We start from the raw sequence: 17,326 nt of genomic DNA on the forward strand, positions 1-17,326 counted from the left end.
GACATGAGAGAGCACTGAGACAAACAAAACGAGACTTAGAAGCATCAGATGAGGGAGGACTACATTATCATGGAATTAAGAACAGGACACACTTAAATGTTTTTGCAAACTTGTTAATACACTATGTAGAGACTATGGAAATTGAAGATTGCTATGTCTGCATGAAGCTACCTACTTCTGTGGCTGAAGGCGTGACATACCATCACTTGCCATTGACATATGGAATCTCCTGTAGCATTTTAGCTAGTTTATTTTACAAAAGAGGACCGTTACAGTACTATTACTCTAATAATGACGTAATCTTTTCTGAACTTCCTATACGTGGGAACTTGAATCCTGTACATACCAAAAGCGACACCATAAGATATATGGGAGACTACTTCTTGACTATAGGTAACATTGACATAGCTGATGCACACAGAGATAACTTGACTTGTTCTTTGCGTGAACAGGAAAAGATGTTCCTGAACATGGCAGAGAAAAGAAGAATTAAAATACAAAAGAAGGCTAATGACGAAAGTCAGAAAAAGCCAAAGTGGGCTGAGAACATGGAAGGCACCTCAAATGGTGGGGCGGGACCTGCTCTGTTGCTGGATTTTGAAAAGAAAGGCAAGCTATGTCTTCACCGCGAGAAGACTAGCTATTATAATAATGTTTTCATTGGTTCCAGTGAATGCGAACATAATTACAAGGTAATTGGAGGTTGGGGTTTCAAAAATGGGTCAGAGCCTGTGTTTCCTGGAATTTATTATATTTGTGGGGACAAGGCTTATTTCAAATTGCCGGATCACTGGTATGGAAGCTGCTATTTTGGCATTGTCTTCCCGAAAATATACCATGTGAATGGAAAAGCTGGAAGCAATGAAGATACTAATGGCTTAGTGCGTAGTAAAAGAGAAAGTATAGGTGAAATTATGGGTAGTATTTTCAGTGCACTGATACCTGGAGTGGGAGTGGTTCTGAACACTCACAGAATTTGCAAATTGTCTACTATAGTGGATGTGCTGTCTACTGAAACAGCTCATGGATTTCTGCTGGTCAATACCGAAATGGTTGCGATCAGATCAATGGTTTTGCAGAATCGACTTGCTCTTGACACCTTATTAGCGAAAGAGGGCGGAGTCTGCCGGATGTTGAAGGCGCAACATTGTTGCACTTATATTCCGGATAAAAGTGTACAGATCAAAAGATATGTGAAAAACATTACTAATTTGACAAAGGAACTCAAACCACTCGAGGTTGATAGTGCCTGGAAGAGACTGGTAGATGGTCTCTCAAATGTAGGTCATTGGCTTGCTAGCGTAGGTAAAAGCTTATTGTTCAAGATACTGATGCCAATTGGTATTATAGGTCTTATTATATTTCTCATTTTTATCTGTTGTAAATGCCGTAAGCGCACCAAGAAGCACGAGGTAAATGCAAGAGGGTTAAAACGGAGTGTGGATGAGATTGAGTTGGAGGAAGTGAATGATCAGATATACAAAAAGGTGAAGACTTCTCACCCTACTAAAAATGAGAGAGAAAAGTTAGAACGATTGCTGGAAGAGATAGAATTGTATAAAGTGTGAAAGAAAGTTGGCATCTGGTTCCATTTTTGTGATGATAGTAAATATCATCAAAGAGGGGATTGATGAAGCAAAGCTTCGCATATTTTGCGGCTTGCCGAAGTCAAGAACCTCGTTTATGTGTAATAAGGTAACAAAAACGTATGTTTTACTAACGTTTATTTTTGTTTAGGCAAAGTTTGCGAAGCTTGCCTACGTGTATTTCTAATACATTTAACCCGTGTACTTTAAAATGGCCGCCGCTTGTATTTTAGTTACTGCGCATGCGTCAGCCACACTCACGTGTCCTGACGCGTCTGCAGAAGTGGAGGGAAATTTATGCGCATGCGTAATCCATAGCTGTGCTCATCATGTGGTACTGCTCGTGCCACTGCTCTTGTGTCTGTATCAATGTAGCTAACATTTAACCTGCATAAGTATATTTTATAATGATAAGTAGAAAGTACAAACCCTGTGATGTGTTTTCATGATGACATTATTATGTATTAATTTGTTTTCGCTTACTTTTCATGTACCGCGGGGAATGGGGGTCTGAGTGAAAGGAGAGCCATATTGGAGGTCCCTTCTGCGCCTGCGCAACTTTGGCAGCACAGTAGACCTTGACTGATGGAACATAGCCAGTTGGCAGCGATGGGCGAGATGCTCCTGAGAAAGTCACCTCTGCCCTGCGAGAACAGCGAATGTGGCTCCTTATATGTTACATTGTAATATTACGCTACTGTTTGCCGTGTAGCTTCTCATGGGAACCCCAATCTTACTAGGCGGTGCCCAAACATGCAAATACAGGCTTGAAATGTTGAATTGTGATTGGTGTGTTACCCAAATCCTACCTTAGGACCAATCGAAATTGAGGGATTCTGACACTTTGCAACATTGGGGGGTGGTACACTGTCCCCAAACTGTATATCTACCCTGGGTTCACCTAGGGAACCGTCCGACTTGTCTGGTTTAGCTGACCTGTCACTGACCCATCGTACTCAATAGGTGACTGAAGATACAGAGAGCTGCGGAGCACTCTGTCCGAATTGACCATAGACTAAGGTTTTACTGAACCTTAAAGTGCTGGCGAAGCACTTTGCTGGGAGTTCGCTGACCCAATCGGGGTCTTGATCGATAACTGCAGAGCGGGTGGAGCGCAGGCGTTGCTTCCGAACTGTGGGTTCCGGTCCTGTCCTGAGCGGTCCTGTCCTGAGGGTTTGCTGTCCTGTCCTGAGGTCCTGTCCTGATTCCTAATCCGAGGGTATTCTGTCCTATCCGGGGTGTCCATTCTGCACCTGCTGTCCTTTGAGGGGTATCCTTCCTTGAGGGTTTCCTGTCCTTAACTGACCCGTGGCCAGGGTTTGGTTTCCACACCTTTCTAGGTAAATATTGCTCTGAACCTCTTAAATCTTGCACCTTCTGAATTTCTAACTTTTGCTTCAATAAAGTTTACCATTGCACATGTTATTTTTCCATGTCTTTCCGCAACTATTGAAAGTCATTTGCATTTTTCCATAAGTTTGTTCCTATGTCTTCTCACTTGTTAGAAATTATATTTTGCATTGCAGTTTGTCATTTTCTGATATGGTCTAGAACCTCATTGCCTAGATTGTTTAAAGGCCCGTTCACCTTAAGTGAAGCGTGTTACTCTTTATAGGCCCTCCTGTAGTTATACCTACATAATCCGCCCATGCTTAAATATTATTGAATAGCATAGTATCTTCTCGTTACATTTATATCAGTATTTCAATGATTACTCTGTCATTATTTCTTTACAGTTATATCATTTACGTTATCTTGGTTATTGATTGCCTTATATTGATGTACCTTATACATGAAGCAAATGAACTTTAGATAAACATTTTTAAACTTCCCGTTGTCCGTGGTCATTTCAAACAGTATTTGAATGTTATTGGTTGGGTTTGTATTTTGCTGCCTTTCCTTTTACAGCTAGCTCCCTGATTCATTGTGGTCATTAGGTACCCGCATCGGTGGATGGTAAGTCGGGTGCACTGAGAAATAATAGTAGGGAACACACACACAAATTGGTAGAGCTCGTGAAGTCACCTGGTCAATGTATATGGTGATTTGAAAGTATATGGGCCCTGAAGCCGGAAACGGCGAAAATTATTGGTCGGGTGGCCTCGTGCGCTCTATCAGAAGTTCTACATCTCAGTTGACGCAGTGCTCTTGCTTCTGGATCTTCATTCAGTGTGTGATTTTATCACAATCCATGTCCTCAGTTCAGTTATAAGACAAGGCATGTGTGCTCACAAACAGCAGCTGCGTGCTCTTGTTATGTCTAAGTGCTAATGTCTGACCAGTGAGAATAACAAGGGGCATTGTTGTTTAACCTTGTCTAGTGTGTTCAGACTAAATCCCAGGAAAAGAATAGAGCACAAAAACATATGCAGGGTCTGTGTGAAAATTCGATGTGGCACAAAAGCAAGTGTGTTATGTAGTAATTGGTGCAAAGGAAATGTGGCCTACTATGTGTACAACTAAGCTAACATAGGCAAAATGACAATGGGCCATGTAGGAAACAAACAACACTCTGGATTGGTCAGGATAATAGCACAATAAAAAACACTAGATGATATGAATGTAATTTCCCCTTCTTCAGGATATTACTGAGCTTCAATATTCTGTCAGACAACCCCCCCTGTCTACTTTCTGTACATTGAGAAAAGTCTCCTAGAGAAGTTAGCTGTGTTTCTCTTCTCCCTCTCCCATGTCCCCTTCTTCTAGGATATACCTTTCCTGACAGCAGCAGTGTTAGATACTGTGGTTCAGGAAAGACTGCCTTCAGTCTCAGCAGAGCCTTGTAGAACATGGAACTAACACCCAGGGCCACTAGCTGAACATCTCCGTAGAATCACTTACATGTGTGTTATTGAACAGCAAAGCACACATGTGTGATTGAAAGCTAAGCCGTTCTTCAGCCCCAGGTCCAGATTAGAACTTCTGAAGACAAGGATAGGGATCAAGTCAAGGCATGCTCCTCACATCTAAGCTTTAAGATGCAGGAAGGAAGGAAAGAAGTTGTTGAGCAAACAACAGTATTACTGTCCTGAGACCCAAATCAAGACTAGCTCATAGTGCCGCACCTGCCCTCCCAACCTTTACAGAGTAACAGGTAAGTTAGCGCCCCAGAACACACACTCTAGACCCTTACAGGCATCCGGAAGCAGGCAATCACCTTTCGTTAGCTCACTCATAAGTATCCACAATGCAAAGAAAAGAGACAAGAGGCAAGCTTACTATATTTATTATAACTATTATAACTATTGTGCTCTATTTTGCAATAGCTGCTCTGCAATTAAAAGACATACGCAAGTATAAAATGTCTTTAGCATAATTAACAAACTGTACACAATGAAAAGGCCTGTCATATTGGAAGACATTTGCGCCTAAACCTACCCTCACTATAGAAGCGCAGTGATATATTAAAAATTGGTGGGATTTGTGGGGGACCCCATCCCTGGCATACGTAAGTAGTTGCTTTACATCTCAGGCAGCAGAGCTCTTTCTCGTCTCAGAACCTTTGCATGTTGTGAATGTGTCCTCTCTGTTTTCAGAATGACAAATTTTGGTTTTTATGATAAGATTTATCCAACCACAGAGCTAAGACTGCACCATTTTTTTTACCTGGTAGGAAAAGTTCTGTATAAATTCCCAGCAGAAGAACAGAATAATAAAACATGTATTGACATTTTCTGAAATAAATGTATATAAAAAGCAAGCCTGTTGAAGCAAAGGCAGCATATTACCTTTAAGAAATACACATCAGGGGTGTTCAATGTATCAGAGAGGGTCGTACAGAGTATCAGCAGTAGGATCGAGAACAGAGGCCGCCCCGATCAGAGCACTTATATCGCGCGCCGAAATTGAAGTGATTTTGCTCATCTGTATGTTAAAATTGGAAATTAACTTGAGGAATTGCTTTTTAGAAATAAAAACGGGCACCACTTTGATTATAAAACTCACGATCGCGCTGCGCACACTCACCCCCTGAGGCTGCTCTGCCGACTAGAGCGCCGAGCAACCTTCCGGCCTCCTCCCGGGTCCTGATCACGTGACCTATGGGAGGGGCCGAGGCAACCACAAATGCCAGCCGCAAAGTGGGAGCACAGCGGACACGCGCAGCAGGCGCGCCAAAGGCAAGCCCGTCTATGCCCGTCCACGCCCAGCCGGGCCCAGGCACTCTGCCCAAATACTTAAATGCTCCTCCCAGGAACTGAGAGCAATGAACTCTGAATCTTCTGCAGCTGCAAGCACCTTGTCAACCTGACTGCAAACACACAATATCTATCATAAAAGAATTGCCTTCCCTGTGGTCAAGCTGCCCCACAAACTAAGCCAACAACTAAAACAAGTAAGCACAGAACATGTAGAACTGTCAATATGCTATCTTAACACACGCTCCTTAGTAAAGCAACAAATTGAAATCTTTGACCTCCACGATACGGATAGACCGGATATTCTTTTCCTTTCGGAAACCTGGTTAACCTGGTAAACCTGGTTAACCACAGAATCTACACCGACATTATAGCTGCACTTCCTAATGAATATTACATCTTGCAAACTAACCGCTCTATGGGAAAGCCTGGCGGCTGAGTGGCAGCAATCATTCACAAAAAAATGAACTTTTCTGCCCTTACTCCACTCAACCTACCCGCCACAGAAAACACAGTGCTCAAACTTGAATCTAAGTCAGCTCCTATCATCTGTATACTCATTTACAGCCCCCCCCACATATGCCCTGTTTCCCCACTCCTTGAGAGAACAATTAGCCCCCCTAGTCACCGACCACATAAACATTCTGTTATCAGGGGACTTTAACTACTGGGCTAATGACCCCCAAGAAGGACCACACTCAAGTGAATTGACCGAATCACTCAAATTTCAGAACCTCACCCAACAAATCTCTTCCCCCAACCACATAAAAGGCCACATCCTTGACCAAATATGGATCACAGATAGGAAATGGAACACCATAGACAACAATGATTTTATCAATACCCTAGAAAACACCGCACCCAACCCCAATCGAAGATATTGACCACCATGAGGAGTCCTCCTCTAACTGGCTTCAAGCAGCAAGCAATACCCATGCCCCCCTCCAAACAAATCAGACTCATCTGCTGGCACGAGGCTCAGAGGTGATTCTCACCCGAACTTAAATCTCAAAAATGCACTCTGCGCCAAATAGAGAGGAAATGGAGGCAGAACTATTCATTAGAAGGAAAGGACAACTATGTCAGAGCCATGAAAGAATACAAAAAAGCCATTACCACTGCAAAAGCAACCTATTTCTCATCTCGCATCCTTAACGCCAGTAACCAATCCAAATAAATATTCTCGATTGTAGATGAGCTATCAAACCCAGAGAGAGTATTAAACAAACCAAAACCCTCTCAAGCCTTCTGCAACTCTCTAAACACCTATTTCATTGACAAAATAAATATCATCAAAGCAAGCATCGCTCCCTCGTCAAACAATAATGGCTCACCTACCATTAGGAACCCCCAAACTACCGACCAATTTACCCCAATTGACACTACAACCCTGCGCCAATTACTGGCCAAGGTTAAATCTGGCTCCCCTCGGGATTACTGCCCCCCTTATCTCCTTAGAACAGCTTTCTCAGCTTTCCCAGACCCAGCTCTTGCCCTCCTCAACCACTCCCTGGTTCAAGGCTGTGTACCCAACGTGTTTAAGGAAGCCATTGTAGTCCCTCTTCTCAAAAAACCTGCCGCTGACCCACAACTGCCGGTCAACTATCGTCCCATTTCTCTGCTCCCTTTTATGGCCAAGATACTGGAATCCCATGTGGCCAGATGTCTATCTAATTTTCTGGAACAGACAGGATTCCTCGAATCCAGTCAAGCTGGCTTTCGCCCAGCACACTCAACCGAAACTGTGATAGTAGCTGTACTCGACACAGTACTACTTGAAAAAGCAGATACTAGCACACCACAGGCCCTGGTATTGCTCGACCTCTCGGCGGCCTTCGATACGGTCGACCATGGGATCCTGGCCGACAGGGTTGAAGATGCTGGCATCAGAGAGCCAGCGCTCTGCTGGATCAAATCCTTCTTGAATAGCTGCTCGCAGGCACATCGTTCTGGCCCGTTCACCGCCCCCAAGGTAACAACTACTTGTGGGGTCCCACAGGGCTCGTCCCTTTCCCCCACTTGTTCAACATCTACCTTCACTCACTAATAAGTGCCCTTAAGGAGAGAGGAATCACCACGTTCAATTACACCGACGATCTCCAACTCCTATTCCATATTGACAGTTCACCCCAGTCAATCTCTGACTTCAAAGACACTATGACCTTCATCCGCTCAAGGATGAATCACAACCATTTAAAACTGAACCCCAGTAAAACTGAACTCATTCTGATAGGTGCGGCACGAAACCACTGGGGCCCACACTACTGGCCTATCAACCTAGGTCCCCCCCCCTATTCCCGCTACCTCAGTAAAAAGTCTGGGGGTCACCATAAGCAACAATCAGTCCCTTAAAGCCCACATAGGCACAGTGATTTCCACATGTTTCCTGCAATTACACAAGATCAGGGAAATTAGCAGGCTTTTATCCCAAAATGCACCGATCCATGTCGTAATTGCCCTAGTCTTATCCCGGCTTGATTAAGCTAATGCTACCTTTCTGGGACTCCCATTAGGACTTGCCAAACGTCTACAATTAGTGCAAAATCAAGCGGCCAGACTTGTCTACCAACAACCCAGACAGCAACACGCCTCCCCCCTCTTAAAAAAACTGCATTGGCTACTGATCCCCCAGCGGTGTGCCTTCAAAATCGCCCGTATGGTGTTCAAATCCTTAAACAGCCACAGTCCCAAATTCATCACTGATCGCAACTCCTGTTACACACCCTCACGCAACCTTTGTTCTGCCCACCTCCACCTTCTCACAGTTCCCGTTTTCAAACTGTAGCGACAAGGGGGCTGCAGGTTTGCAACCCTTGCCTCTCGACTATGGAACTCCATTCCACTAGAAATCAGACTGAGCACTAACCTTATCAAATTCAGAAAATCCCTAAAAACTATTCTCATGCTCATATAATTAATCTGTTGAGTTTAGTGATCCCTCTGCCTCACTAGCGCCAAGAAACCAACCGGTGAACGAGGGCTCTACAAATCCCTTTTAACATAACATAACAACATCTATTCAATGTATCAGTGAGGGTTGTAAATAATATCAGCGGTAGGAAGTATTCAGTGAATAAGAGAGGGCTGTGCATAGTATCAGTGGTAGGAGGAATTCAATGTATCAGAGAGGGTCATATATAGTATTAGCAGTGGGAGGTATTCAATATCTCAGAGAGGGCCGTACAGAGCAGTAAGAGGTATTCAACGTATCAGACAGGGTCTTGCATAGTATCAGCCGTAGGAGATATTCAACGTATTAGAGAGGGTTGTGCATAGTATCAGCCGTAGGAGATATTCAACGTGTTAGAGAGGGTTGTGCATAGTATCAGCCGTAGGAGATATTCCATGTATCAGACAGGGTCGTGCATAGTATCAGCCGTAGGAGATATTCAACGTTTTAGAGAGGGTTGTGCATAGTATCAGCCGTCGGAGATATTCAACGTTTTAGAGAGGGTTGTGCATAGTATCAGCCAGAGGAGGTAGTCAGTGTATCACAGAGAGTCATTCATGGCATCAGCCATAGGAGGTATTCGGTTCATCAGATAGGGTCAGCTGCGCAAACGCTGAATTCAGTTCTGGGGCCTGTGAGGAAGAAACAAAAGAGAGCATGAAGACACTTCTCAGCCTACTTTTGGGGTTATTCAGGAGCTTAGAACAACATTATAGGGTGCATATGTTTTTTAAGCAATTAATTAACCATATTGTTACAGGGAGGCCCAGCTACATTTTAAACACCATGTGACAGCAAGGTTTTAAATGTATTTTCTTAAATTCTTAACTTTGTGTCCTGTAGGCTGAGTGGAAGCGAGGGGAAGAGTAGACATTAGAGACACCGTTCCATGTCTTCAGACTCGACATGACCAGAGTGTGGTTTTCAGTACTCCTGTAATTAGACTGCTTGTTCTCCAGGCAACATTCTTCTTTCCCTGGAGTTTGAGGAGACTCTGTAAGCTGAGTGTGCTCAATGATTTTAATGTTTTAGTGCTACATCCGCTATGTGCATATTTTTATTTTGTCAGATTTTAATGGGATCTCATGCTGAATAAAACTCCTGAAGGTGTCTATATTTCCCTTCATTTTAGGGTAAGGACCTTAGAGGGTATAATAATGATAACAAAACCTGTGCCCGCCAGGATCCTTACTTGGTGATGGCTTTGCGTGCTTCTCCGCTACAATTTTCAACACAGTTGCCAATGCCACCACAGAAAGGCATGCGGTAAAGGCTTGCGGGGGCCCGTTGCTGGCCCCCAGGGACTCTGAAGGGTGGGGGGTGCACATGGGGGTCCCTATGGTACCCCCCAGCAGTTCCGTGCACAACATGACAGGAACCGCGCGGTGCCTGCCATGTTGTGCATGGAAGTGCACAACATGCCTTCCTGGCATTGTGGAGGGCGGTGCTGAGTGCACCGCTGAACACAATGCCAGGAATGCAGGATGCGCCCGCCACTTTGGCCGGCGCATCCTAATTGCCCCCACGGGACCCCCGCCCTTATGGCGGGCAGTCCCTTTTACCATGAGGATGGCGGGCGGATTTTAAATTCTCTGTTTTCCTCTTGGGAAGCAGCCTGAAGCAGTTGCATTTTCCTGCTTCCATCAGCTACTGATCTTGTATGCAGTCATCCTGTTCTTGTCTAGGAAGACCACACAGCTGGTCCCCCGGCAGTGCTCCCTTTTGGGAAAGTGATGTCGATTTATGAAGACCACCCTATGCGAGTTTAGCTTCCATCCTCAAATTCCACATTCCTGCTACAGATGCTAGGGGCAGATCCTTTTTAGCCTTTACTATCAGTTTGTGATGTAAGTTAACCACTCCTCTAGGGAAACTGCATATACCCTATACGCTTTATACTCAACACATGCATATGATCGTATCCTAAATATTGATTAAAGAATATTTTCCCCACGGTAGTAATTGGTTTACCAGAGGGGGTGGAGGCCTTGCAAGGAACCCTGAGGGTCCCCATGCCCTCACACTGCCACCCAGGCCCCACCTTCCATGTTCATGTACCTAACCACTGCAGCCAAAGCCTGATGAGTCAATAGTCATAAGTGTGACAAAGACTTTCAAAGAGACCAACATGTAGAGAGGCATACTCGAAGCAGTTTCCTGTGCTATTAATATAAACAATGGGTGTTGTGGGGGAAACTGTCAGTGTCCCTGGCATCACATAACTTGAATCAGTGCAGCCTGTGGCAGCTTGCCGAGGGAGTGCTGCGGAGCGCATAGCGGGGGAGGGGCAGGGTGGGGGGTATTGGACTCGGACTTACGACAAACAGAACTCAGAGTAGCCTTACTCAGAGTCTTGTCTGTCGTAGGTCCGAGTCCACTACCCCCCACCTTGCCCCTTCCCTACCCTGCCTCACCTCCCTGCAGAATTCCCGCGGCAAGCCGCCACTGCGTTCATCCCTTGAGAAGAGTCTTTAGTGAGTTGCCGATGGACGTGCATTCCATTCAACAAGACGTGAAGAGTAAACTCACTGACTAACTATTGATATACAGCATCGGCCAACTTGAGGCATCTCTTGGTGTTGTCATCTTCACTACTTTCATCGCTTAAATAAATCTGGATTTCCTTCTTTTCTTTGCGCTGTATTGTTAATATACAGAACAAAAGTGTACTTGGTGAGACACTGAACTGGAGCAGAAACACTGTTCCATGGCATGACCTCAGAGCTAAGTGGACTGGGTTCTAATTCCAGCTACCAGTTCACCAATATTTGTGATCCTGGGAAAATTAAGGGACCTCGATATACATTGGTTTCATTCTCTCTGAAAACTGGTGATGCCAAAAGGTGATTCATGTTGAGGCACTTAGGGCAAAAATACCAATCACATCTTTTGAAGTGAAAATGAGCAAGGCTCCTTTCAGGAAAAGGGGCAGAGGTCAACCCTCCTTTACCAATTATTTGGAGAAAACGGGATCAGATCATGAATTTTACAATATGGGGCTTGATTTGGATATCCCGTCCACTGAAATAAAAATTCTGCTATATCCTATAGGATTTATATATCGGTGGACCGGGTATCCGCCACCGTTGTGATAGAGTAACCCGTCCACCAGCATCTAAGTCAGACCAAGAGTTTTTCAATACAATTAGCTAGTAATGCATAGGTTTTCGAGATTATTCTGAGAGGGAAGACATTGAACATTTAGATACTTGAGTATCTGCCACGATACCCTAAAGCATTACTTTTCAGCATCAGCAAATCATTTATGTGCACTTGAAGCTCTTGGATTTATCATTTTTTCACACAACGGAGAAATACAACTTGCTGTGCTGCGTGAATATTGAGAGGGCAGGAATGCACCATATCGCTCAAATTATGGCACAATCCTGTCCTCTGCTTGGACTGGCGCACTCGGTGCATCCTAGCACCGAAGCAGGCACGATAGCACCGTGGTGCAGGGACGCCTCTGTTGCAGGTAGGATTGTTTTTTTGTGTAGAAAGCACAAAGGCTTATTACCCCTTTCTAAGTGTATTGCAGAATGCAGCATTCTTAGAAAGAGGAAACAATGAGTAGAAATTAAGATATTTCTCCTCGTTGCACCTCCCCTGTGAAGGGGAAGTGTTTTGATGCATTCCTAAGTTTACCAGTCTTCTTAACTCTGGGAATGAGGCAAAATCCTTAGGTGGATGCGTGAGAACCATCCACGTAACGCTGTTATATTCCCGAGTTAGGCTCATGGGGCGAAGCAGCTTATTTCTTACATTCTCCTCACAAACAACATTATCACGATGCCTTGAACATCATGTACAAGGTCTCCTTTTGCACTATGTACAAAGGTCTCTCTATCTTCATCTTCGGGATGACAGGGCTATCTATAGATCCATCACAAGGCGGCTTTCAATTATAAAAGAAGATTATCAAGATAGATTAGACACTACCGCTGTCCCCGAGGGTGCTTGCATGCTGAGAAATCACTACGCAGTGGTCTGACATCGTGTGAGGGGTGGCCAATTTGTGACTAAGATGGGGTCCTTAATTCTATCCCATCAGGTAATGGGGTTGGATCATCCCTTGGACGTATTCTTGTACAGGAATTTATATAGCGCAAATCACCAAGCGGTTTCTAAGCGCTTTATTAGGGAACCCGTCCTGGTATTCCCCTGTGAGATAACCCCGGCAGGGTATCCGCAAGGTGAAAGCCAGGCATCCCGCCGCGAGGGGCCGTTGTGGAGATTAAGCAAGCTATTGCCCAGAGTCGCAGAGTGTGAACCCGTGAATCGAGTAGGCACCAGAGCAAGAATTGTCGAGTCCATGGACATTTTAGGACTCAAGACCCCGCCGAGCCGGGAATTGAACCCTGGTCCCAGGCTGACCTCTGCTTCCAGGTCTGCCTCCTCTAACCAGTGAGCCACACTTCTTGGCTCAACACCTACACAAACTCTCGTTATAGTTTGCATCGTAGGAGTATGCTCAATTACTGCCTGGTTTATAGGCCTGTCCTTATACATTGCTTTGCCACCATGGTAGAACTATATCTACTATTCACGCTTTTGGTGCTTGTAGACACATGTATCTGCTTCTGTCTATTAATCATTGCAGAACCAAGTATTCTATTGAAGAATAACGTTGGTTCAATAAATTCATGAAAACGTACCACTGTGTATTCTTTGTATACTTCTCTGAGAGCAGGTGAGCATGAGTGACTGAGAAGTGTTCTGTACTGTTTCCACGATCCCTGAGGGGTCAGAGTTGTCATGTTCAGTGGTTGCTGGAAACTGTTCGCTCCCTGGTAGGTTAGGGGGGCTTACAGTGACACAGTGACCTAGGTGGTCTATAGGCCAACATATCCTGCGAGGATGTCTGAAATCAGACCTTAGTTTATATTGTCCAAATATGCGCAGGTCCTATCGATTAGTAGGAACTACACAACATGGCACCGCCAACGCTGGTTAGGCACTTATTTAATGGGCAATCAGTTGAGACCCCTACTCACATTAAACCGGAGGCGTCCATAGTGGAAAGAGGGAATCCGCCTCAGCTGAGTAGGTAGGTCCTATGTATTGGCTGTAGGTTTTATCAAGCTTAATGGATGAAAAATATTCCCATATTGTACAAATAAGATCTCAATAAATTAATTTAATAAAAAACTGTTATTTATTTTTTATTTTTACAATAGCCGATCAGGGAGAGGAAGTTGAATTACAATCAGCTACTCTAAATATTTCAGAACATTTGCAGACAGAAGTTACTATGAAACTATTATAACATGGCCTCCCAGCAACGGGTGGATATGTTACCTTCGTGGTTGAGACACACAAAGCATTCAGGACAGAGGTATTTTATTCTTGGGTTTCATTCTCAGCTGTAGACGCACCCACCAAGTAGTTTCACACTTACATTGAAGATGAGGCACCAGATGAATACTTTCAATATGTGGACATAGAAGTGAAGAGGTCCCACTGTGAATTCTCTGTATACTTCTCTTAGAACAAGTGAGCATGAGTGTCTGAGCGAAAGGTTCTGATCTGTTACCTTGATCCCTGAGGGGTCAGGGTTGTCATGTTCAGTGGTTGCTGGAAACCATTTGTTCCCTGGTTGGTTAGGGGGGTTACAGTGGCACTGTGAGCTAGCTGGTCGATAAGCCAACATATCCGGTTGGGTTGTTCGGAATCAAGGCCCTAGTTTATGTTGTCCAGAAAATGCACAGATCCAATGGATCAGTAGGAAGTACACGGCAACGCCAGATCCTATGGATTAATGGGAAGTGCACGACAACGCCTTACCACGATACAAGGCAGTGACTTGCGATGTCTTGCATTTCTCCAGATTACCACGCCATGCAGGACCATGCATGGTGGCCTGGAGTGATATGGTACATCTCATTCTGGGATTTAAGGCAACCTGCATCCCCTTGCGTAGTGCAAGGGCGATGCAAAACCTGGATAATCCGGGCCTGGATGCCTAAATGACAAATAATCATGGCGCTCATTTCCCTGTGTCTGATGTTAAAATAAGTGCCACACAAGAAGCTGTTCCTGATGCTGTGTGTTCATCACTGCTCTTTTGCGAGTTTTGACCTCATCAAATTGCATTTAGGAAATAAGATACCATCAGGCAAAATTATCGGTAAAGGTACACAATGAGTGTGGAATATTTCCAATGTATGGGCCTATTTCTCACATTCTCCAGGGTGCTGCTCAGATATCTTGAGGTTCTGATAATAACATCACACCCTATATGCAAACCGCCCTTTCTGAGGTTTGGCCTAATAAAAGAAGGGATTTCCAATCTGCCAGAGGTGTTCCTAAAACAAGCCTGCAGTATGCATTGTTCATGGATTGTTATCAGTCCACCTGTGTGCAACTTTTTTACAGGTTTTAAACTACAGATGTATACCTCAGAGTTGCTTATAATGTCGCAATACTTGCATAACACTAAAAAAGCACAGATTTCTATGTAAACTTCCACACTGTCACAGTGTGCACAACACACACTCAGCAAAGGTCAATTCAATTTGCTCCCCAAAAAAATAAATTATTCACAGATAGAGTTTTATTCTCTTGGTTTCTGATATCTTTCATTCTTTAACTGTACATCTCAGATTTTACCTCCTGCTATCCTTTGAGTGCATTAAAGTAAGCAAAACATCACATTTTAAAGTTAGCTAACACTAAAAAATGTGGTGCATGTAAACATAAAGGGCAAGATGTAGGTAATTCATATTTACCGACTCCTAAATACCGAATTTTACCGATTCGGTATTTAAGAGTCGGTAAATATGAAGGGGGGAGATGTAGGTATTTCCAGATGTGGAAATACCGAATTGTTAATATTTGGTATTTACCGATTCAGTAAATACCGAATCAATATTTCCTATTGATTCCTATGGGCTGTAAATACCGAATTCTGCAAGGGTGCAGGGGGTGTCACTTTGACACCCTCTGGCACCCCACAAATAGGCATGTGCGCCATGTGGCACACAGACATGTCTGTCTGTTACATGGCTAGGTGTGCATGCGCACATGTGCATGCACACCTGAATTCGGTATTCGGCCTCTTCTGGTGTAGTTCAGCTTTCTCCTGTTTACTAACACAGCTCAGCAACGTGCCATGCTGCACTGCCTCAACTGTCAGTAAATCTAGGCCAGAATGTTTTACTGGAAGGGTAGGCTTCCAGTATACATCTTATGCAAAGGAGCATGCACACATCATTGCACCATAGTGCAAAGGTTGTGTGGTGCACTAGGCAGACTTTAAGAGCGTCGGTGCGGAGGAGGACAGCAGTAGTAGGCCATTTTAAATTCATACTTTGATTGGTCTGTTGTGCTGTGCTAAAAATAATAGATCCACCCCCCAAGAGTGTTCTATCTCCTCAGTCATTCTTTCCATTTGTGGGATACTGGGCATTTTTATTGCTTTTCTATGTGGCTGAAGGTAGTACAGATATTGCAGTGAGGTGAAGAATGTGACGTTTCCCATTTCTTACCTTTGCAGGTGCCCATATGTTGTCTGATCTCCATGTTTTAATGCCTGCAAGGTAAAGAGACAGTATTAAGACGCCTTTAGAAGATACATACCTGGATTGTATTGAGAGGGACAGTCTTTGCACGGACTTTTGTTCTGTGGCATTTATTTTGCTTGTTTCCTCCGTTCTATTTGCTATATCGTTTCTCTTATAATATGTTATTGTTATGTTATGGTATTGTATTCTTGAAGTAAATGAAAGAAGGCTTGTATATCACGTCACTGAATAGGTGAGATTTCAGTGAGTGGATGAACAGTGGAATGGAATCTCCTACGGTCCTTGATCATAGGCTTCGACCAGCATCAGGACAAAGTGAGGACCGACACTCTGTGTGAATACAGCCATCTGCCTGGTTTATAAAGCCGTTCATTGAGCTCATCTCAAACTGATGACTAGATAACCCTTCATGTCTGAGTAGGGGTCCACGCTCAACTAACCTACAATGGATCCAACTGTTAGCTGGGATACTTCTCAGTGAAGGTGCCATCTTGTGGAACACCTCACCTCTGGACATGCAAATAGTGCAGTTCACGCTGCATTTCCCAATATCAGCGATCCAAATGAGAGAAAGCATATTTCTTAGTGAAGACAGCCATCTTGTGGCGCACCTCACCTCTAAGTGTACAACTGGTGCAGTCCACACTCTACTCCCTCACAGCAGAGATCCAACTGTAAGACCGGATGCTTCTCAGGGAAGGTTGTCATCTTGTGGAGCATCTCACCTATGATCGCACACTTGGTGCCATTTATTTGCTAGTTTCCAAAGATCTTAATTCCGGTCTGGTAATATTTATCTCTGCCTATAAACAGTCCCTCTTTTTATTCCCTCAGGCCGGTAACATTTAGCTCTTCCTATTAGCAGACCTCCTTTTTATTAGTACAGCACCAAAAGGACTTTGGATAGTTAATTAAACTACATTGTTGCTACAAACACAACTTTGCCGAACAAGAAAATTATATTTGCTAAAACTATTGTACAATCGATAAGGGAGAGTATCTTATCATGTCAGTTCAAGAGATTCTGTTTTGTAAGCTTAGATATCCCTGACAGAGTAATCCAGAACCCAGGCCTTACTAACCACCCACGGGATTGTGTTTACTTACAGAGGTGACCTAATTCAAGAGGTA

At 44.1% G+C, this 17,326-nt stretch overlaps 1 long non-coding RNA gene across 1 annotated transcript; it reads right to left on the reverse strand.

Annotated features, from left to right (window-relative positions):
- Positions 1 to 4,796: 4,796 nt before the first annotated feature.
- Positions 4,797 to 16,198, reverse strand: LOC144767939 (uncharacterized). The gene is made up of 2 exons (XR_013598387.1): positions 16,160 to 16,198; positions 4,797 to 9,304 (listed from the first exon to the last, which is right to left on the reverse strand). It is a non-coding gene; the product is annotated as an uncharacterized LOC144767939 (long non-coding RNA).
- Positions 16,199 to 17,326: the final 1,128 nt, after the last annotated feature.

Source organism: Lissotriton helveticus, chromosome 7 (assembly GCF_964261635.1).
Source record: "Lissotriton helveticus chromosome 7, aLisHel1.1, whole genome shotgun sequence".
In the NCBI taxonomy this organism is placed as follows: Eukaryota; Metazoa; Chordata; class Amphibia; order Caudata; family Salamandridae; genus Lissotriton; species Lissotriton helveticus.